At 40.4% G+C, this 23,071-nt stretch overlaps 1 long non-coding RNA gene across 1 annotated transcript; it reads left to right on the top strand.

The window, feature by feature from the left end:
* The first annotated feature begins 1,403 nt into the window (after nucleotides 1-1,403).
* On the top strand, nucleotides 1,404-7,149 carry LOC130705619 (uncharacterized). Its single transcript, XR_009005941.1, has 3 exons — nucleotides 1,404-2,165; nucleotides 4,154-4,308; nucleotides 6,714-7,149. It is a non-coding gene; the product is annotated as an uncharacterized LOC130705619 (long non-coding RNA).
* The last annotated feature ends 15,922 nt before the right edge of the window (nucleotides 7,150-23,071 follow it).

Below are 23,071 nucleotides of genomic sequence, written 5' to 3'. Positions count from 1 at the left end.
CGATCTGGTTTTGACTCAGAGTCATACTCTGTCTCTCTTGGAAAAAAACATTCTCTCTAAAAGATTGGTGCCAGCTCACTGTACTTGAGTTATAAATAAAAGTCAGAATTAGAGTTTCCAATTTTTTAATGAGTTTTAATAGATACATTGTTTAGCTTCCTGACAAATTGATGAAATGCAGACCAACTAAATTGCAAAAATGCCTCTGACATTTGTTTACTTGGACTATTACAAGAAAAGAGATTGTTCAAGATTATATCCTTTTTTTTTTTTGTAGTGAAACCCAAAAGTCTGCTTGTGCTGACTCCTGAATTTGTACATTTTCAACCTGAAAAATCGCTTTCCAGCTAATGCCTTGCTTTAGCCCCGCGGCTGGGGAGGCGGTGTACCTGTCAGGTCAAGTGCTTCTGCTATATGAATGGTGGAAATGGTGACATCTCCAGACTAGGAAGTAAAAGAGTGTTTGAGGATCCAGCTTTTGTGGATGAGGTGAAGGGGCGTTGACCTAACCTAAAAGCCTGGGTTTTTCTAAGACTTAGAGATCGGGGATTTCTGGGGAGGAGCTGCTGGTATGTGAACTCCTTTTCCCTGGAGTTATCCACAGAAGTAACCCCACATTTTGTTTAGGTTCCATTGATTGCCCTCTGCTCTTTGATGGTTTTTACAGCCTCCCTCGTCTATCACTGGGCATGCGTGTAGAGTGACAATGACAGAGGAAGCACTTAATGTTAATCAAGACGTGAAAGCCCTTAAATGCTATATGTGATGTGAATGCTGGCTGCTCTAAAAAGTTATGTGATGCTATAATATGGTATGTCATGCCAGTTTCATCATTCCAACCCAAGTTGTCTTATGTGAACCTGGTCTATTAAAGGAAAAGCCTTCCTCCTTTAAGAAAATGGAAGTTAAAAAAATAAGAAAAAAAAAAAAAAACCTCTTTCATTTCCACTTCTCACCAGGTCAGGTGACTTCTGTTATCTTCTCTGGGTTGAAGGCTTTAACCACGGGAAATAGAGTGGCATTAAGCAAGAATTTTCCTATCACTGAGAAAATCTGCTTATTAAGTTTGCCAGAAGCTGTCTACCTCTCAGCCAAAATGACAGGCTGGCGAATCCCATGCCAGTGGGTGTGGGCGGCTTATCGGGCTCTCATCTCTGAAGGCAGAGCTTACAAGTAGGTCACAGGCAAAGGAATTGGTGGCTTCCTTTCAGTCTTGCCTTTCCAGTTGGGATTTTAAAGAAAACCTCTGGGGTGGAGGCTCGGAGGCAAGTTAGCAGGTATGGGATACCTGGGGACCAAGTAGCCCTGCTCATGAGCAAGGATTAGGAGGCGAAAACCCACCTAGGCTAATTAGAGCCTGTGGTACCATCCCTTCCTACCAAAATATTTACTAAACCCTGAAATCAAAGACTGGCAAATCCCCAAAGATCAGCTCTACCCCCTGGGGTTTGTCAAAATCAATCCCATCCTTCTGGGTCTTAGGAGATGTGATCCTTGCCCTCTGCCTGTCTGCACTTCAGAGTTCTGACCGTTAGTCAACTCTGCTGTCAGCATTAACTTTTGTTCAAGTTCAAATCTGGAAATATCTTCCCTTTATTCTCTGTGTTCCTTTTCTCAACCCACTGCAACACTCCCCAGTCAAAGAAAGCCTTTGCAGAGCTCAAAGTAAAATGCTGTTTCAGAATGGTCACCACGCCAGGGTGTAGCCTGCATTCAGCAGAATAGAAGCGGAACGTGGCCTTTGGCTTGTATAATTGTCGTGTCTAAAAATAGCAGAGACGCCCCTTACTGTACTGGTGACACACAGACTCACGAGGGATGAATAATCATCTTGACAGTCATTGGGGGTGGGTAAGCAATAGAGAACAATGAGTAAAAACTTGATCTCAAAATATAAAAATGAGTAGCACAAACTTCAAAGGATGTTTTCATTGTAAACTAGGGTTTTCATTCCTTGATCCACTCCTCTGCCCCTTTATTCTTTATCTCTAAAACCTGAGTTTGCCCTCATTCACGTCTTCTGTTGAACAGGCTGCTGGAGGGGAACACTCATACTCCACGGGGTTCTCTTGAAGGGGCCTGACTGCCAGACTAGAAGACGAACACTGTCAATCAGTACGCCCAGGTCTCCAAAGATGGAAGAGTTGTGAACCCACACCCGTCTGGTAAAGACACTTCCCCTACACTTTGCAATGATAAATCCACTTTCGCATTATGTACTTTAGATTTTCAGGTGACTATAAGCAGTCATTTCTCCCTTGCAAACGTAGGATACTCTTACCAGCAATTTGCTCATTTTCAATAAATGGTAAAATAAAAGCAAGAACCATTCACTTGGAGTGAAAAGCAAAGTACATACCTTGACTTCTTTTCCTACTTATTATGCACATGTTTTCCCCCTTCTCCTCTGGATTACATGTATAAACACTGATCTGAGGGCCAGTGTCTTGTATTTCAGAACTGGAGTGTTTTGATGATAACAGCACGTGGAGCCCTGGGGTGGAACGTCTCAGTAGCAGTTAAAGGTTAGGGAACATGAGTGGACATGCTCGTCAGTGTCTCTGAAGAAGGGCCACATTAAGTAATGCAAGGCCAAGGGTGAGATCTCTGAACCTCCTAAGCCTGTCTCTCCAACCTTCAAGGCACAGCAGGTATTATTGCTCCAAGTTGCCTTGGAGCATGTCTGGGCATGTCTGCAGCCTGGGGGTGAAACCTCAGCTGTGTCATTGGAGTAAAGGAGGCTCAAAGCTGGAAGACACTTTTTAGTTCATAGACACCAATTTCCTCAATTCACCGTCTAAGGCCTGTGTAATTTAACTATGGTTGTCCAAGAGTATTTGCAAGTACTCTACACATTGTGAATCGTTTTCATATGCATAATGTCATTTGTTTGTCCCCTAAAATTTGAAGTACAGATAATCATCCTTTTTTGCAGAGGCTCAGAAAGATTAAGTGGCTAGTTCCAAATCATGAAACTGTGAGTAGCGGGGCTGAGACTGAGGCTCAGTTTCATACCTTCTGTGCTCTTGTCCCTGGGTTATGCCGCCCTGTCTGCAGCTAGAGCGTACATCGTCCCGCAAACCGTTGTTGTGTGCTTTCTAGGTGCCGGTATCATACACAGCTCCGTAATCTGTGTTCCTGCTGCATCTAAGCCATTAATAAGATGATGCTGGGACTTCCCCGGCGGTCCAGTGGTTAAGACTTCGCAATCCCACTGCAGGGGGGGCACGGGTTCGATCCCTGGTCATCCCGATGCTTTGCAGCGTGGCCAAAAAAAAAAAAATGATGCTGCGTAATTGGAATAAACTTTATCTTTTGGTCATTTTTATTTCATTAGAGAAATAAATACAAGGACTTTTTTTTTTTTTTTTTATGGTCTTTACTTTCCTGTGCAGGTTAGGAGTCTCATTTTGGCTTCCCTCAGGAAAGTGGTACTAACATACCTAACAAAGATGATCATAAAATCTCCTGGGGAGGTACCTGGGAGAGTACCAAATCCAACTTTGTCATGTTTAGAGATGAGAAAATTAACACCAGAAACTTCAAGTAACTTTTCTAAGGCCACACAGCTAGCTAGATGCTGAGCCAGAACTGAAAACCAAAATGTCTGATTTATTTCTCCTAGAAAATAAATTTTAGTTTATTTCTCCTAGAAACTGAATCGTTTTCAGCCAAGTGTAGTTTGACTGCTTCATATTTTTTTTTTTTTTTTAAAGTTTTACTTGATTTTATTTATTTATTTATTTATTTTTGGCTGTGTTGGGTCTTCGGTTCGTGCGAGGGCTTTCTCCAGTTGCGGCAAGCGGGGGCCACTCTTCATCGCGGTGCGGGGACCGCTCTTCATCGCGGTGCGCGGGCCTTTCTCTATCGCGGCCCCTCCCGTCGCGGGGCACAGGCTCCAGACGCGCAGGCTCAGCAATTGTGGCTCACGGGCCTAGCAAGACTGCTTCATATTAGTACTTCTTTTTCCAAGACAGTTTTTACAAAGCAGTAAGATAAAAAGGGACACCTTGAGGTTTTAGGTTATATACAAATATGTATATACCTGATAGAAGCATACAGGAAGATTAGCAATTAAGCACATTAATCTGAAAAAAATGAGAAAAATGAGGAGCATCTCTGTTCTCACTTATATTTGTCCTTTCTAATCAAGACCATGTGAAGGTAGAAAAGAACCAAGAGCCCAGTGTGACTGCCAAAGACAAAGAAAGAACAACAGAGAAAGAAAACCTAGGGAAGAGTGGAGTAGAGACGTGGTGCTGTTTCCAGCATCTCAGCCCAGGGTTCACACTTCCAGCTCTTCAGCAGGTAAGAATATTTTGCTCACATTGGGCCAGTTCACACTACGCAGGAAAGCCTGTAGCCGTCCTCTCAGCCCACCGCTTCCTGTGGGGGCCCTCGGATCAGGCCCAGCCCTGCCATTCCATTGACTGACGTGCTTCCAAGCCCGAAGAAGGACCTCGCTGCTCACCCTGCCCTGTGGTGGAAGGGTCCACTGTCAACTCCCGACAGTCATCAGGAAACGATTGTCCATTTCTCAGGTGTCTTTTTCCCACCTGCGTGTGTGTGTGTGTGTGTGTGTGTGTGTGTGTGTGTGTGTGTAGGAAAGCTCAACCTTCTTTTGGCTCACAGCACTCCAAGTACTCACCATTCATGCAAGTTAATTATTTACAGTTGTAATCGTAAGCTTCCTTTTTCCATGACAATGCAAGGAGCATTAGGTACAGGAAAAGGCCTTCCAAGGACTCGTTCCACCTCTCAGTTACCACAGTATCTCTTCTGCAGGGTTCCAGAGCCTTGCACCTGCCCAGCAGAGAGATGCGAGACACATTGTTTCTTTACAGTCTCTCCTCCTAGGAGGGGAAAAGTTGCTTGCTGAGTCTGCCTGCTGAGATTCCCTCTTTGGATTTTCATTCTTAGATCAACTTCTCATGAGGCCAAATGGCCAAGACAGATCAATAATATGGGCTCATTTAATTGGTTCGAAAACAGTGCTCAACAGTGTTTGCCCATGATCATCTTCAAAGTTCTTCCCAGTAATCCTTTGCCCTACTCTTCCCTCATCCTGCTCCCCTCCCTCCTTAATTACCTGTATGCCACCATCCCCAAGCAACTGTTAAGAAATTCTGTCATTCCAGCCTCCCGCTTGGTGTTCCGGCAGGGGTGACGTGGGAACCAGGAAGAGGGTGTAGCTGGCTGACCTTGTTCAAAGCCCCCGTCCCCAGAGCGCTGCTTTTCTGGTCCTGCTCCTCCTTGAGGGCTTTCCCTGTGGGCTCCTGCCCCTCACCCCGGCCCGAATCTACTCATGTGAAAAACACTGCTCTAGCTGGAAGGTTCTTTAAGCCAAATGAGCCCTCAGAGTCTCTGGTCTCCTTGCACCTAAGGGCGCTTACTCTGGAGCCGATTCTAGGCTGGTACTATGAATATGGGAAACAAAATGGTAACTTCTCGTTCAGGAATTGAGCCCAGTGAGATGAAGTGACGTGCCCACCATCCACACAGTTAGTGGAAAATGCAGTAACCAAAAGACTCAGATCCGAGCTTCACCTCCATTTTCTCTCCAGCATCCCGGTGTTGGCCGAGGCAAGCGACAGGGACCACTGGCACAGGTCAGCTGGGGAAACTTCCTGCTCAGAGGACTTGGTCCTTTGCTTTCTGATTATATTTCTTACTGAGTAGAAGGAAATATTTATTTTCATTAGGAAAGCTAAAGGAGTAGAAGACCCAGAAGTCCTGGGTGGGATTGTATAATTTATAGAGAACTCCGTGGAGGGCAGGGCACAGGAAAAGAGAATGATTGATGTGCCCAAAGGTTCAAGAAGGGAAAGAAACCTAAAGATCTTCATAAATGTCAGATTCTCAGATATTCTAAAGACACTCTTGCTCAGTGTTTTCCACATTTTTAAACCCACGTTCTCACACAATGCTTTTTCAGTGAAGCCTCCATGAATCTCTAAAACCCAAGAAGATTTTGAGTAATTTCACTTGTTATATTTGGGATCATGAAAATATACACCCTTATAGATTTTTAAGGTGTCCCCAGGGCAACTAGGTACTTCTCCTCCCCACATCCACTGATAATCCCTGTAGCCCAATCCTGCAGATGAAGAAAATGCCAAGAGATGACCTGCCTAAGATCCTCTAGCTGGTTAGCTGCCTGCCCAAGATAAGAACATATGTTTCCTGTCTTCTAGTCAAGAGCTTTATCCTCTATAACGTCCTGTGTCCCAAGAGTTCAAGTGTATCAGAAATGTGAGCTGTACTTAGAGTATTCAATTCTTCAAATTCTTTAAAGCGCTCAAAATATTTCCTTGGGGAAGAGTTATTCTAGGCATCTTCTGGGAAACAAGCACATGGTATATCCATTATCCAAATGGCTCTTTAGTCAGAGAAAGAAACGTTGTTGTTAGCTGCAGAGAATAGAGCCCCAGCCAAAGTCTCAATCTGCCTCTGAACAAAGGGGTGGGAGAGTGAATGAGAAGAAGAATCACAGAAAAGAAGACACCAGTGTCCACTTGAATTTGGCGTAGTGAAAACTGATGAACACATAGCCCCAAGCAGTATAAGCCCTCATTCCTAGACTTAAAATTTTAAGAAGAAAACTAATCAGCCAAGTGAAATGAGAATTATTAAATGCTTGGAAGTGCCTCAGGAATCTTTAGAAATTTAAGCTACACTCTATAATTAATACATATGGGATTTTTGTTTTGAAGAAAAGAAAAGTACAGCTGCACTGTGGACTCACAAGGAAGATAGAGGATTTCATCTTGAAAGACAGAAAATGATCTCTCTCTGAGAATCTGAAAGAAGGTGGGCTCACACTGGAACATGCCTGAGAACTGCACGGGGCAGGAGAAGACAGCAGCAGTCCCTGGAAGGAATGCGTGGGCAGAAGGGTTATAGGAACTTTCAAGGCTTTTATAAAAGGATCGGAGAGAAAAGAAACATAGGAGGCCCATTAGTAAATCAGAAGAAAGATGGATTTAATGATGCACATGACATTATTGAGATCATGAACCGCATCATTAAATTCATCTTTTAAAAAGAAGAAAGAAAATATATCCCCAGGAGTCTTTTTGTGTGGAGAGGAGGGGCAGGGAGGGTAGAAATCTGAATCTTTTAGAAAATGGTCACTTGTAAACAAGCAAATTTTAAAACCAAATGAATGAATTCAAAAGCAAGCAAAGCTAATCAACGGCGTGAGAAGTTGAGAGAGGGATAACCTTGGAGAGGAGGGGTGGGAGGCTTCTGGGATACTCGTGATGTTCTATGTCCGCACCTGTGTGAGATTCCGGGGGTGGGAAATTTTTTTATGAAAATTAATTGGGCTGGACACTGTGACTTTTATGTGTGTGTCATACAGTAATTAAAAAGTAAAAATAGAAATGAAATAAAATGAGAGTTTTGAAAAAGGTAATTATTAAAATGATAGTGTTGTGACACCAGAATCCAAGGTGGGGTGGTAAGGTGATGGAATTATCAAGCAACACATAGATAGTTTCAAAAATCATTAGAGGGCTGAAACGTAATGGAATAGCAATGAATCACGGTACAGCCACATTTTACTTTGCAATCAATTTATTCCTGTACAATTATATGTGTATGCATTTATGCATGTAATTTTGTGGTGGATAGTTCTCATTAATAGGAATCTTATACCCCATTTGAAATTAAATCACCACTGTCTAATTTTTCTTATTTAAAAGCAAATCCAAATTTCCATATATACAATTTGTTTAAATTGAAGTGTATCCAAATTGGCAGAAAGGAATGAAATCATATAGCCATATGTGACTTTTAAGAAAAAGACTAGTCAATTCAACCAGAAATAATTTGATTGCTAATTACGTGGCCAATTCAATACTAGTTATCACTGAGGATAAAAAAGAAGTAAAAGATTTTGTTTCTGTTAAGGACTAGTGATCTAGTTGGGGAGAGAAGACTAATAAATGTGAGTGGCACAGAAATGCTACATTGTTCATTCAATGCTGTCTCTAAGTGGTAATATGAATGTAATAGTATGAACACATGGTGTCTTAGGCAGAGTATGATTTTGACTTTCTCTTTTCATAAAAAATGTTGAAATGAGAACTACTATATTGATGGAAATTTGTATAGACTATAAACTGAAAACTCATTTTATAGGAATTATCTGATGGAGATCAAATTAGATGTCATTTTATTAAACAGGTTCATTAAAATTTTCTAAGAGATTCTTTACAACAATAAAATATGCAGTTATTTTACTAATCCATAACATTCTTTGAAAGCCCTAGAACATTTAAAAAGAGGGAAGGGGAGGAAATAAGGAGATCTCTCAAGTTGAATGCCAGTACCACTGGAAACCAATTACCAACATGGTATGTGGGGAGACACTGGTCAAGTCCAAGTGCCAAAAGCAATGCTGAGGTCAGAGTGCACAACAAACTACATTAGAATTGGGAACATGACTTAGTAGGAAATGGCAAAACAAATAAGCAGAGCCTAGGTCTCTGTCTACACAGTAGTAAAAACTCCCATGTTGAAAAGGAAAAAATAGTCTAGTAGAATGAGCAATAGCTCATCTGAATGTCCACATTTCAGCCTTGTTTCCAACCACATCTGTGAATGAATCAGAAGTTTCCCTCAGTCGAGTTGACTTCTGGCTGAGTACAATAGGCTGAATAAGGGCCCCGCAAAAATATCTCTGTCCTAATCCCAGGAACCTGTGACTGTTACCTTATATGGCAAAAGGGACTTTGCAGATGTAATTAACATAAGGTTTTTGATACGGGGATACTCAGGGTCCCAATGTAATCACAGTGGTCCTTATAAGAGGGAGGTGGGAAGGTCAAGAGAGGAATTAGAAGATATATGACCATGGAAGCAAAAAGTTGAACAATAAAAGGAATGGATTGTGCACGGACCAGGGAAGGCAGGCAGACTCCAGGAGCTGGTAAAGACAAGGACGTGGATTCTACCCCAGACGCTTGAGACAGACCCAGCCCTGTGGACCCCTGGATTTTAGCCCAGTGAAGCTTATTTCAGACTTCTGGTCTCCTGAACATGAGGGAGTAGATTGGTGGTGTTTTACACCGCTACCTTTGTGGTAATTTTTTATGGCAGCATTAGGAAACGAATACACTGTGTAAGATAATCAGTCTACTTAGACTTGATTTTCTCCAGGATGCCTGTCATGTCAGGCATTGGATTGGAGCATAGCTTTTGCAGAGTAACAGGTAGTTCACTGAGAAGCAGGGTCTCCTTTCAGGGTATTTCTTATGCCACTTTCTTGAGTTTTTTTCACTGTTTTTGTGGCTTTAGAAGTTCTAAGCTTGAATTTTAAATCCACGATGAAGCCCTTGGTATTATCAGCTCTGAGTTATTGCAGGAAGCCAGTCCCTGAGCTAGTTTCCTGAAATTCATATCTATCAAGGCTATGGTCCACCTCCAGAATGCATGGGGACTGGTACCCAAACTCCAGGAAAAAAGAAACTAGCCACATGGCTAAAGAAAGATTGTTATAGCACACCTAACACTAATATAATATTGTATGTCAACTATATTTCAATTAAAAAAAAAGATTGTTACACTTGGAAAATCATAGATGATTAAGACATCAGCTCTAAAATGTAAGTTTTAATGTGTTTCTATAGGGATTGTTTGACTCAAATGTCCTTTTAGTAAGTAATTTATTCCCCATCTCCACAGCAGCAACAAAAATGTGAAAAGGATGCTTTTAAAGAAAGGGCTTATCCATTAACACATTTTTCTCCCTTACTGGATCATCAGCTCCTTGAGGATAGCATGCATGAATTATTACTCTTTGGTTCCACAACAACTAGTTGAGTGCCTGCTCAATAGTAGCTGATGAGACTTTTTTTTTTTTTTTTCCTAAAAGGAGGGGAAGAAGGAAGAAGAAAGAAAGGAGAAAAAGAAACTCTTTTAAAAAATATTTTTCTTGAAATCATGTATTGGGGAACCAGAGTGGATTTCATCAGTCAGGAGCTACAAATTTTAAAAATTCATTTATAAAATGAATTGGTTTACTTTTTCACTAGTATCAGCCTACCAAGTAAGCTTACTACTGAGCCTAGATTGGAGAACAAAAATTAGGTACAATGGTTTGGGTATTGAAAAGTGATAGAAAATGCTAACGTTGGTGAATGAAATTTCGAATGGAATTTGCAATGAATATTTTGGGTATTTTCACGCTAAATAACTAGCTCCACGTTTTTTTGGTGACTTTTGTGGTAAAACTGAGCTAACTGTAGGCAGAACATTAGGGAAGATTTCATACGTTGTATGACCATGAAAATACTGGCATAAGAAAGACACTTGTCAACTCTTCTAGAAACTTAAGTAGAATGATAAGAAGTTAATACGTTAAAAGAAAAAGGTTAGTGCTTAAATAGGAAGAGCTCAATATATATTTGTTGTTTGATCAAATCTTTAGTAATGATGGCCCTAAGAAGAGAAGCAGTTTAATGTGGAGACAGGAAGTACTTGAGTTACTTGTGGGATTGATGCAAAAACAAACGCTTACCAAATGTTGTAAGCTTTATTCAACTCTTCTAGGCTTGTCATTTCTTTTCTTTTAAAATTAATTAATTAATTTATTTTTGGCTGCATTGGGTCTTAGTTGCTGCATGCGGGCTTTCTCTAGTTGCAGCGAGCGGGGGCTACTCTTCGTTGTGGTGCATGGGCTTCTCGTTGCGGTAGCTTCTCTTGTTGCAGAGCACGGGCTCTAGGCACGCGGGCTTCAGTAGTTGTCGCACGTGGGCTCAGTAGTTGTGGCTTGCGGGCTCTAGAGCGCAAGCTCAGTAGTTGTGGCGCAGGGGCTTAGTTGCTCCATGGCACGTGGGATCTTCCCGGACCAGGGTTCGAACCCTGACGCGGATTCTTAACCACTGTGCCACCAGGGAAGCCCCTAAGCTTATCATTTCTTAAGTGTGTTAGAATTTGCAGTATCCAGGCAAGGATGACAGCCCATATTGACAAAGATGGTCCACATGATTTGTGTATGATTTGTACAAGGTATGGCATTGGACTAGCCTTGCACTGGACCCCACCAGGAAGGGGATCCTGCATGCTCCACAATGAAGGCACCTTCCCAGCAGAGGAACAGTGGGAAGTCAGGAAACATGGATTCCAGTCCAACTATGACCTTGTGAAAGTGACTTCTTATCCTCAGACTTCAGTTTCCTCTTTTGGAACATGAGGGGTTAAATTAGAGCACTGCCAAAATCCCTTCCTTGTCTGAAATCCTATAACTTTACACTTGGCCTAGAGAACAGCGCTATCCATTAAAAAGGAATTTTGTCCTCTGTCAGGTTCTCCTGCCCTAAATATTTCAGGTCTTGACTTGTCCACAATAGGAAGCAAGAGGCACCTCCTTTTGATCCTGCGGTTAAAAATATTTAGTTCTTTGGCGTTGGAAACATTTTCTTCAACTAAATATTGTAACCTTGACATAGCTGGATTTGTACTTAACTATAAACACATACTATTGGCAAGACCTCATGAAATAATTGACTTACAGTGACCTTGGGGCTGGCAGCATAACAGCTCAAGTTTCTCATTATCATTCTGTGCCAGATAAGATAATTCTTCTCCCATTCCGCTGATTTTCAGCCTGTGTTTGTTGGAAGGTGGGTAGTGAGAGCTTTAAAATGCTCAACATCATATGTTGTGATGTGAATTTCAGCAGCCTCTTTTGGGGAGCTATTTTTAATCTCTTAATACATGATTAATGTGACCACTTTCTCCTTATCACTCTTTGATTTAATTAACAACTGGTGTGATTACTCTTTCTGGTTGTGATGCCAGACTATTAAGATTTTGAATCATGAATGCAGCCATGTTGGTTAAAAAGCCAACAAAACTGTTTATGATAGGACAAGAGTGTCTCTGTGGGCTAGTGAGTTTTGTAAAATCTGTTTGCAAGACCACATAAGGGATTGATTATAAAATAAGTTTAAGTGGTCCTGCCGTTCAATTAGAAAGGACTATTGTATTGCTCCATAAAAACCTCACGTATAAGCTTAATGAGCATTTCTATTGTACAGAACAAGACTTGGAAAGATTACTGTTCAGCTTAGGTTATTCTCTTTCTTTGTATTATTCCTTTTCATATCAATTATATAACTGAGGAAGAAAACTGCTGGCTGCACCCCTAATATTTGACTGCTCCAATAAAGACTATTTGTTCCTCCTAAATTAGAATCTGGTTAAATGGTGAGCAGTAGCCTTGGGGATAGGATCTTGATTTACCAAAACTGATAAAAATGTGTTTCGAGATATCTGGGAACCACGTGGCAAAATAAGACCTTTTGATCAATCTTCAGAAAGTAGATATTAACTGGAAATTATCATCTTTTCTTACTCCTGCGCACTTTATTATTCTCATCACAAATTAAAAACAATACATCAACCAAAAATGTTTAATCCCCTTATTATTTACCCAAACTAACCAAAAGTACGAATTTCCAGTAAATCTAAGTTGCAGGACCTTGAAAGAGAAAATGAGTGAGAATAAATGAATGGAAAGAGCTTAGTACAAGGGCTGATACGTTTTAGATGCTCAGTAAAAATGATAACTATTATTAACAGCATAACATCTTTGACTTTGCCATTTGTCTTTTTGTTAATTTATTTCAGAGCAATCATACACTAGTCTTATTTTCTGTCTTCTTCTTGCTGCTGAGGAATCTGATGCCTAAATTCACAGTAGCAAAATTCCTCTACAATTAATTAACACATCCCATAGAGTAAGTTATTATGGGATTTTAACTGCATCTCTAAAAATTGTATTATTACATTTATAAATTAAAAATCAGTTTTGAAAGGGGGTTCAAAATGGAGTCATTTATGGAGTCAAGAGGTATATACTTTTACTCCAAAAGACATTGGCTTGTGGAAAATGTTATTTATCTTATAAAAGAAACTGTGTACTAATAAAAAATCAGGAAGCTTCAGGAAGCTACTTGGAAGTTGATAATTTGAGCTTTGAGGGAATTTTAATCCAGACTCTATAATAAACTTGATTTGATAGCTTAGGAGACTTAGTCATCTACCTTAATTTCTTCGTCTATAAAATGAGAATTATGATATAACAGAGGATTCATATTTTATACAATTATGGTAGAAGTGTACATTCCTAGAAGAATTACCCCGAAATAAGGTACATCCCTTCTTAGCGTAATGGTGTAAAGTCACTTCTGACCAGGAAGATGGGTGAGGTGGATTGTCCTGATGCATGTATTTCTGTGATTCTGTGATTCTGTGACTGCCCCAGATGGGGTAATGCCGCCAGTTCTGAGCAGCTGAAGTTGAGGTGGCATAAAGAGAAGGAATCATGGTTATGGGAGAAAAATAATCTGAACCTCCACTTTACCTTCCCAGCTGATAAAATCTGCTTCTATTCAAATTTGAAAGAGTACATATTTCAAAAACATTTACTGGCTGATTATAGAGCTGTGACAGTAATGATGCCAAATCAAATTGGATAAATGTTGCCGGGTACATAGAAGGCCCTCAGTCAATGTTTGTAAAATTAAACCTGAATATAAATGATTGCAAGGCATTTTGGAAATTAAAAATTCCTTGAAATAGTAGATATCAAAAATACGAGCCAACTATTATTCAGAAAAAATTAAAGATTAAAGATGAAATGATTAGATTCCTAATCAATGATTCATCTCATAGGGATTTTCTGAGAAATGTTAGATTGATGAATATAAAGACTTTGGATTTTTAAATGATCTTTTGAATGCATTTTTAGCTTGTTTTATGAGTTTGCACATTTCGGCTCTTTATCATCTTATATTTATGGGATGACTACCAGATGTCAGATACTATTCTAAGCCCTGGGGAAGCAGAAGTGAACAAACAGGAGAAAAATCATACCTTCATGAAACTTCCTTTAGAGCGGGGGAAACAAACAAATATGAAAAAGACATAGTATCCCAAATGTAATGTTATATAGAGACAAGCAAAACAGGGAAGGAGGGGAGGAGAACGCTTGGAAGAATGTGTTTTCATTCTAAACGGAGTGGTCAGGACAGCCTTGCTGAGAAGATGCTTCTGAGCGAAGATGTGATTCTGGAGGCAGGCAGTGAGCCCTGGGGGGTCCTGGGGGACCGGCACCCCAGGTAGAGCAAGGGGCACCGCCTGTGGAGGCGCCATGCCCTGGCTGTTTGAGGATAACAAGGAGGTCACCGTGGCTGGAGGGGAGTGAGCGAGGGTGACAGTCAAGGCACTTAGATGTTGGGAGTGGCGGCGCGTGGTGATGTGGAATCAGATCACGCAGAGACTTTCGGTCAATATAAGAATTTATGCTTTGAGTGTCTGAGATGGGTGACCATTCACGTTATAGACATAACATAAAATTTATCATTTTCACCTTTTTCAAGTATACAGTGCAGTGGCATTAAGTACATTCACATGGCTGGGCAACTATCACCATCATCCATCTCCAGAACTTTTTCATCTTGTCCCACTGAAACTCTATACCCGTTCAGCAATAACTCCCTTTTCCCTCCTACTCCCAGCTTCTGGCAACTACCATTCTACTTTCCTGGTCTATGAATTTGCCTGTTCCACATACCTCACTCGTATAAGTGGAATCATACTACGTCTGTCCTTTTGTGAGTGGCTTATTTCATCCACAGATGGACACTCAGATTACTTCAACCTTTTGGTTATTGTGAATAACACTGTTATGAACATTGATGTGCAAGGATCTCCTTGGATCCTTACTTTCAGTCCTTTTGGGTCTATACTCAGAAGTGGAATCATTCAAGGCTTTTGACTAGAGGGGTGGCAGGTTTCTCTGTATTACTCTGGCTTTTGTGAGAAGAATAGGCTGTGAAGAGACCAGGGTGAATAGAGGTGACCTGTTAAGAAGATATTTATTATTGGATCTTGAATATCTTTTGAAGGAAAAGGCCACAAGATTTTCTGGCACATAGGCTTCTGGGAGTGAGAAATAGAGAGGGGCTTCCCTGGTGGCACAAGGGTTAAGAATCTGCCTGCCAGTGCAGGGGACACGGGTTCGAGCCCTGGTCCGGAAGATCCCACATCCTGCAGAGCAACTAAGCCTGCAAGCCACAACTCTAGAACCTGCGCTCTAGAGCCTGCGAGCCACAACTACTGAAGCCCGTGCACCTAGAGCCCATGCTCCGCAACAAGAGAAACCACCGCAATGAGAAGCCTGTGCGCTGCAACGAAGAGTAGCCCCCGCTTGCCGCAACTAGAGAAAGCCCGCGCACAGCAGTGAAGACACAACACAGCCAAAAATAAATAAAATAAAATAAATAAATTTTAAAAAAAAGAAATAGAGAGGAATCAAGGATGACTCCAAGAAGTTTTCCTGTTATAATACTAAAAATGTTCATCATATGTCATTTTGAAATAAAAAATTGACTGATGAAAGTTTCTAAATGGACATATTTCTGCACACTTCAAAGGCCTACTACATATTTGCAGGGAAGATTCAGGTAGGTACAAAGAAGTCTATGCATTGACGTGGCTCTCCAAAGGCATATACTTGGTGATAGATATATCATCATATATCATATACCACCAAATATATATATATATGTGTATATATATATGTATGTGTGTATATACATACATATATATATGTGTATATATATATATGTGTGTGTGTGTGAGTGTATATATATATATATATATATATATATATATATATATATATGTATATATAGTAGGGCCCGTTGAGGCTTTCTGAGACCTTACAGGAAGCAAGAGATAAATGCTATGTGCAGATATGACAAAGCCTCAGAAGTCGTGACCCAACATTGTTTGAATGCCTAGGAATCTGACACAAGTTTGGTTTATTTTTGAACAAATATATTAGAGCTAAATTGTAAATGTTTATTTTCGATAAAAGCTTTCATATTTACTGTTAACAATATTATTATAACAATATATAATAATATTATAAAAATAATAATTTTAAAATAATATTATAACGATAATATTTTAGTATGAAAATGCTAAATGAATCAACCTGAGGTTCAGTAGCTAGGCTTTTGTTTCTTATTACTACTACCATGCACACAAATGCTCTGTAATTATTATTTTTGAAAAAAATAACAGCTAGATGTTTAAAGAAATTTTTTTTTAAATCCTCCATTTCTTAAGCATTTGTCATGTGCCAGGCATTGTGCTCAGTTCTTGTCAAACTTTATCATCCTAACAGCCCCTGAGTCTATATGATTATTTTATAGACGGGGAGACTGATCTCTGAGAAGTGAATAATGTGTCCAAGATCACAGAGCTAATAAGTGGAGAATATTTTTGAGACTAATCAGTTGAGCTAATCATTTGCAGACTGGTTGAGAATTCAACCTCGTTAGTCTCAAAAGCTCCCTGATCGTGTACAAGGTACAGACAGCAGGCAGATGGAAAGGGAATCTTATCCATCCCTGGACCCGCTTAGGCCAGAGTGTCTCAGGATTGGATGCTCTGGTCCATCAGAGCACACACCAGCTGGAAGAATGTCTTTTCAGAAGTCTGTAAACTTTTGAAAAAGATCTTTCCTTCCAGATACTCAACATCACCACAATTTCTCCAGAAATGTTACCTGGGGATGTCAGGTGAGGCTGCTAATTTTTCACTGTGTGTGAGTCCAGTGTGAAATATGCAACATGAAACCGATAATGTCACTCACTCAAAATGCATCCGAGCTCCACCTCTGGGCGTGAAGCAGCCTAGCATCTGGGCAGCTAACCTTCTCTGGCTTGACTTATGGAGGTAATGGGCTTCATAGCGTAGCACAGGTCTGCTGGTGATGAATATATCTGTGCCTGTTAGATGAATAGCCTCTCGTTCTTGTGTGGTGGTACACGAAAAAAACAAATGATAGCGATGGAGACAAATTTGATTAATTCTAGCAAATTAGTCAAACCCAAGGAAGGCGTCATGGGAACCTCTGATCTATAGCCAGTGGGTCAGAAGCACAGGTGAACTGGAGATTGGCATCTGGAGTGGGTGTGGTGGGCTGGGTAGCAGGCAGCCTTGGAGGACTGAGCCTTTTACCTGTGGGATCTGACGCTATCTCCAGGTTAGATAGTGTCAGAAAGGTGTTGAATTATAGGGCACCCAGATGGTGTCAGAAAATTGCTTGATGGTATGGAAGACCCTCCACACGTTGTAATTGGTGATCAGAATTTCAGTAGTCTATTGATGCTGGTGTCCACTGCTGATCAGTTATTCTCTTTGGAATCAATTTCTCGTGCTTTGATTTCAATGATCCTCCACTTGTGTTCCTTCTCTTACAATTTTATCAATCTCTGCTTAGTCTGCCTTAATGTGGACTCTTATTTTACTCACTTCTTAAAGTAAGTATGCCTAAATTTCTGTTCTCAGCTCTCTCCCTGGGTTCCACTGCATGCTCTCAAAGGGTGACTTTATTAATTTCCAAGGCTTAAACTTCAAATCTATCCCTAAATTGATTCCTTCGTTCCATGAGTTATTTTCAACAATCTTTTCGATATTTGAGCTATGATGTAATAGCACCACGATGCTGAGTAACCCAGAGAAAGTCACACCTCTGACACAACCGCTCTGCTTTTGTGGTATAAAAGGGTTTATCTTTCTGGTTTCACATTGTCAGTCGAAGTTCTTGGTTGGAGAAGGAAATCTGAGCAGAGAGCGAATTATTATAGGCTATCTGTGAGTTTTAGAATTGTTAGCAAGGCTGGGGAGGCAGACTTAAGGACTGGCATAGGACACCTCCAGGAGTTTATGTGGCTGGAATTACCAGTCCTAGTAAAGGAAAAGTTGAGCTTTTTGACAGCCACTGCAGCCATGACCATGGACACTGTTGCCTCCACCACCATGACTGTGTCCCATGTGAGATGAACTAACTCTACCTGGTCACCGTCTTAGTATCACATGCAGGATTCAGTCTCCAATTGGCACAGCTGATGGGCTGATCCAGCCCATGGGCTGATCCTGGGTCACATTGCCTGTGCCCTTGGAGCAGGCAGAGGAAAGATCTAGTGGACCCAACACACAGAGGGGATTTCCACCCCACAGGAATGGGAATTGGATGTGGGACAGCAAACCCCTCTCCTGATAAGAAATGTTACCATAGATTTCTCACAGCTACCTCAAACACAAGACACTTAAAGCAGGACACTGTCTGTTACCCAGGCAACTTGTGCCTGTAACATCTACCTCATGTACTCAGGCTAAGGAATCTTGCTTCACAAGGCTTTATTTTAATAGTTGTTTGGTTTTATTCAGTAATTGCATTGGTCAAATTGTTAAATTTTGATCACTTTCTTTTCTTTTCCAGTCCTGACACATAGGTTTTGTTAGGAAGTGACTAATGAAGGAATGATTTAGGGACTCAAGGCAACACAAAGCGAGTCTCAAGGTAGAGTTTTATTGATCCAGGATAAAATAATCTTGACTTGAATTCTTGCTCTTTTATGTGATTTTCATGACGTTTCCTCCCTTGTAATTTTCAATGAGCTTCAGTTACCAAGTAATGCTTTTTCAACCCCTGAAACACGAATGACAGAGAGCAGAACCTGGTGATTCAGGGCTTACCTTCTATTAGAAAAGGAATGGTTATGCATAAATCTCATGATTAATATCTAAACCAAAATTGGTGTCTTTAGAACTGACTTAACTGACAGATGTTATTGTTTTGCTTAATGCCTTTTGGTTTGTGTGTTGGATAATAGAAAACAGAAAGTGTGTTTGGTAAGCCCTTAGGAAGAAATTAGAGAAAAAACATGGACTTAGGATAAGGAGTCCATGTAAAGGGTTGAAGAGTGGAGAGCACTGGGAACAGTACCTTTTAACATTGTCTGAGTTTGTGCTGATTTGGAAATCTTTTATATAAAGCTGAGACTGGTCCCCTTCTTTTTCAGTTCTTCCACAGTGCTATAAATTGTTTAAAGAGGCCATTCTAGCAGAAATCAGCATATAACAATTGATTACTCCTCTCTCTTTCTTTTTCTCTCAACATTATTGAAGACCTTGTCTCTTTTGATTCTTGTCAGGCATGGTATTTTAGAGTGCATACAGTATATCGTTGAGCATTGTAACCTCAAGGAAAATATTTTTGGTTTGGATATGTAGCATGGTATTATTCCTTAAGGCAGAACTTTAAAGAATTTTCATACAAGGGTCTACAACAATTGTATTTTTTATAATATTTTCCCTTGCATTGTCATTTTAAGTATTTATCATTTTATGGTACATGTGTAAAGTTAAGATAGATTTTAAACATCTGAGCCTTGTATAAAATAATGATTCATTTACCTGGGTTGTATTGACTGAATATTGACAATAAATCTATTTTATACTGACTGAAATTTGTTAATCTAGGTCTGTAACATCTTGGAGCATAATTAAAATGAATACTCTCCCCATTTAAAAAAAAAGAAAAAAAAAGAAAAGGAGAGCGTACGGAGGCAAAGCTTTCCCTGGTCTTTTTTTTTTAATTTATTTTTGACTGCGTTGAGTCTTCATTGCTGCGTGCGGGCTTTCTCTAGTTGCCGCGATCGGGGGCTACTCTTCGTTGTGGTGCGTGGGCTTCTCATTGCTGTGGCTTCTCTTGTTGCAGAGCACGGGCTCTAGGCACGCAGGCTTCAGTAGTTGTGGCACGCGGGCTTCAGTAGTTGTGGCTCCCAGGCTCTAGAGCTCAGGCTCTAGAGTTGTGGCTTGTGGGCTTAGTTGCTGTGCGGCATGTGGGATCTTCCCGGACCAGGGCTCGAACCCGTGTCCTCTGCATTGGCAGGCAGATCCTTAACCACTGCACCACCAGGGAAGCCCTCCCTGGTCTTTTACTCTTTCACTATGAAGCAGATCACAACACTCTCAACACTTAGAATAATCACCATCTTTGGAAAGTATATTTAATTCAAATATTTAACCATTTTCATGTGTTGATGAGGAAACCATCCCAATACATTAAGCCTGACTTGTACCTGTGGAGGTCTACAGACGAAGAGGAGGTGAAGGTGTGTCCTTGTTCAAAGAGACATATTTTCCTTTGCTTTTGTTGGTGGAGCCCAGCATGTCCCCTGCATTCACGAAACGATAAAGGAGATAATGTGATGTTATTTGAACATCTATAAATATCCACAGAGGATAATAGACGCCTTTGCTACCTTTAAGCCCATGTGTTACATGAATTTTCAGTGTCTGGCAGTTATCACAGATACACTTTATTGTTTTTAAACTTAGGATCTGATTATATACTCGCTGGGCTCTTCACTGAATTACCTATTTGAAAAAGGAAACCACCCACCATATTTAAAATTAGAACCTACCCCTACCACCTAAGCATTCCTAATCCCCTGACCCAGCTCTGCTTTTCTTGTTTTTCCTAGAGCAACTTGTAGCCTTCTAAAATACTATATGATCTAATTTTATGTGTTATTTATTGTCTATTTTCTATCTATTTCTGTTAAAGAGTAAGCTCTGTGAGGACAGGAGACTTTATCTGTTTGATTCATTTATGTCCTAAGAGCACCAACATTACTTTGCGCATTCTAGGCATGTAATTAACATCTGTTGAATGAATGAACAAACAGCGTCCAGATGGCATTGCGTCCAGCTGTCATGCCTGAGAGCTATGTCTCTGATGTGTCTCTTATTGTGCTCAACTTCTGGTCTGTGGTCCCTTCCCCTGAAAAATCTGCTTTTCCAAGGGATCTAAAACCTGCTCATAGCAAGCCTTCAAAGACTCCTCACAGTTTAATGCACTCCTATTTCCTGCAGTAATTGCATTTTAACAAGGATCACAGTATCAAGCTACAGTAATGCAATCTTTTTGAGACTTTATTTTTTTCAGAGCAGTTTTAGGTTCACAGCAAAATTGAGAGGAAGGTACAGAGATTTCCCATAGGTCTCCTCTGCCCACACAGGCATAGCCTCCCTCATTATCAACATCCTTCTTCAGAGGGGTACATTTGTTACAACTGATGAACCTACATGGACGCATCATAATCACCCAAAGTCCATAGTTTACATTAGTGTTCACTCTTGGTGGTGTATGTTCTATGGGTTTGGACAAATATATACTAACATGCATCCGTCATTATAGTGTCACATAGAATAGTTTCACTGTCATAAAAATCGTCTGTGCTCTACCTGTTCACTCCCCACCTTCCACAACCCCTGGCAATTACTGATCTTTTCCCTGTATCCATAGTTTTACCTTTCCCAGAACGTCATGTCCGTTGGAATCATACAGTATGTAGCCTTTTCAGATTGGCTTCTTTTATTTAGTAGTATGCATTTAACATTCTTGAATGTCTTTTCATGGCTTGATAGCTCATTTCTTTTTAGTGCTGAATAATACTCCACTGTCTGGATGTACCACAGTTTATTTATTCATTCACCTACTGAAAAGCATGTTGATTGCTTCTAAATTTTGGCAACTATGAATAAAGCTGCTATAAACATCTACATGCAGGTTTTGTGTGGACATAAGTTTTCAACTTCCTTGGGTAAATACCGAGGAGCACAACTGCTGGATCATATGGTAAGGGTATATTTAGTTTTATAGGAAAGTGCCAACCCGGCTTCCAAAGTGGCTGTACCATTTTGCATTCCCACTAGCAATGTATGAGAGTCTCTGTTCCTCACATCTTCACCAGCATTTAGTGTTTTAGGAATACAATTTTAATTGCAAAATTTCCGCCACTTTGTGTGTGTGTGTGTGTGTGCATGGCTTGTATAGTCTAGCAGGGGTAACTTTGGTTTGAAGAGAATTAGACTCAATCTCTTGGATCATTACATGAGATTCCTAATGTATGCATTTGTTGTGAAGGGATATTTGTCCAAAGAGAGTTGTGGCCTCTTTTTCAAGATTTTACTGAAAACTATGTGCTATGTAGAAAACAAAATAAGCATAAATCATAGTCTAATCACGTGATGCTTGGTATTTTCCTCAGCTGCTCTAGAAGACCTGAGCTCACCGTCTTAATGTGAATTGCTTTTATTTTACTTTCTTTCTTTTTAAAATCTATAAATCATCACCATCATCATCGTCATGGTCATTATCACCATCACCAGCAGCGCTATCACCATCCACCATCCTCATCATCCCAGGAAGTTTGATATTACATTATTTAAAATTTCTTAACCAAATACAGTAAAACCTTGCTTATCTGAAGGTCATAACCGGAAACCACAACTCTGGAATTGAGTCAATAAATGGTCTCTAGCTGTTTTGAATCACCTAATTAAAAGTATCTTTTCAAGATCTCCCTTCCTTTCTTCTCGCCAGCTTTTACTATTCTGCTGGCTCTTGGCCTGCAGTGGAGATCCTCTGGGGCAACCTGGTTTCTTTGGCCTTGGCTGTTGAAGGGGAATTAGGAAGAATGTGGTTGGGCCCGAGCTGGGGAGGAAAGCAGGGCCTGAGGGAAACACGATATGACTACGCTATTGTTTTCTAGGCTAATCTCATTGTAAATTAAAGAAAAAAAAAGTTTAGTCATTTGAGATGCCTAGTCTAACTTTACACTTGATTTATTGTTTGACTGGTCATTAGAAGTTAAATTCAAAAATTTTTTTCTGTTGATTTTAGAGGCATTTCTCCTTTGGCTTTTATCCCTGTATTTGGCCTGTTTTCCTTTTCTTCCTCTTCTTTTTTTCTTTTGTTTTTGGCCACGCCACATGGCATGTGGGATCTTAGTTCCCCGACCAGGGATCAAACCCTCCCCCACTGCAGTGGAAGCATGGAGCCTTAACCACTGGACTGCCCTGGAAGTCCCCTTCTTTCTTTTAAATCTCTAGAAGCTTTTAGATTCTGTTCTTCATCATTAGTGGGCTGAAGTTTCTAATTAGTGAGTCCTTACGTAGGTCTCTTTTCGAAACAAAGTTTTTTTGGCTCTACCTTTGAAGAGCCCTCTCAAAACGAGGGTCCTGAATCCTTCCGTCTGAGAAATTTTTCGTGCATAATTTCTTCTTGGCTAATTTTTAATGAAGTTTCCCATGAGGTGACTGGACAGAGATTAAACCTTTTAGCTGAGGAACCCCCCAAAACTCAGCATGTAGCAGAAGTCTTTGTTCTGGATCATTAAGTGTCTCAAGA

This window comes from Balaenoptera acutorostrata, chromosome 18, assembly GCF_949987535.1.
Source record: "Balaenoptera acutorostrata chromosome 18, mBalAcu1.1, whole genome shotgun sequence".
Lineage (NCBI taxonomy): Eukaryota > Metazoa > Chordata > Mammalia > Artiodactyla > Balaenopteridae > Balaenoptera > Balaenoptera acutorostrata.
This window is presented reverse-complemented; position numbering and strand designations above follow the sequence as displayed.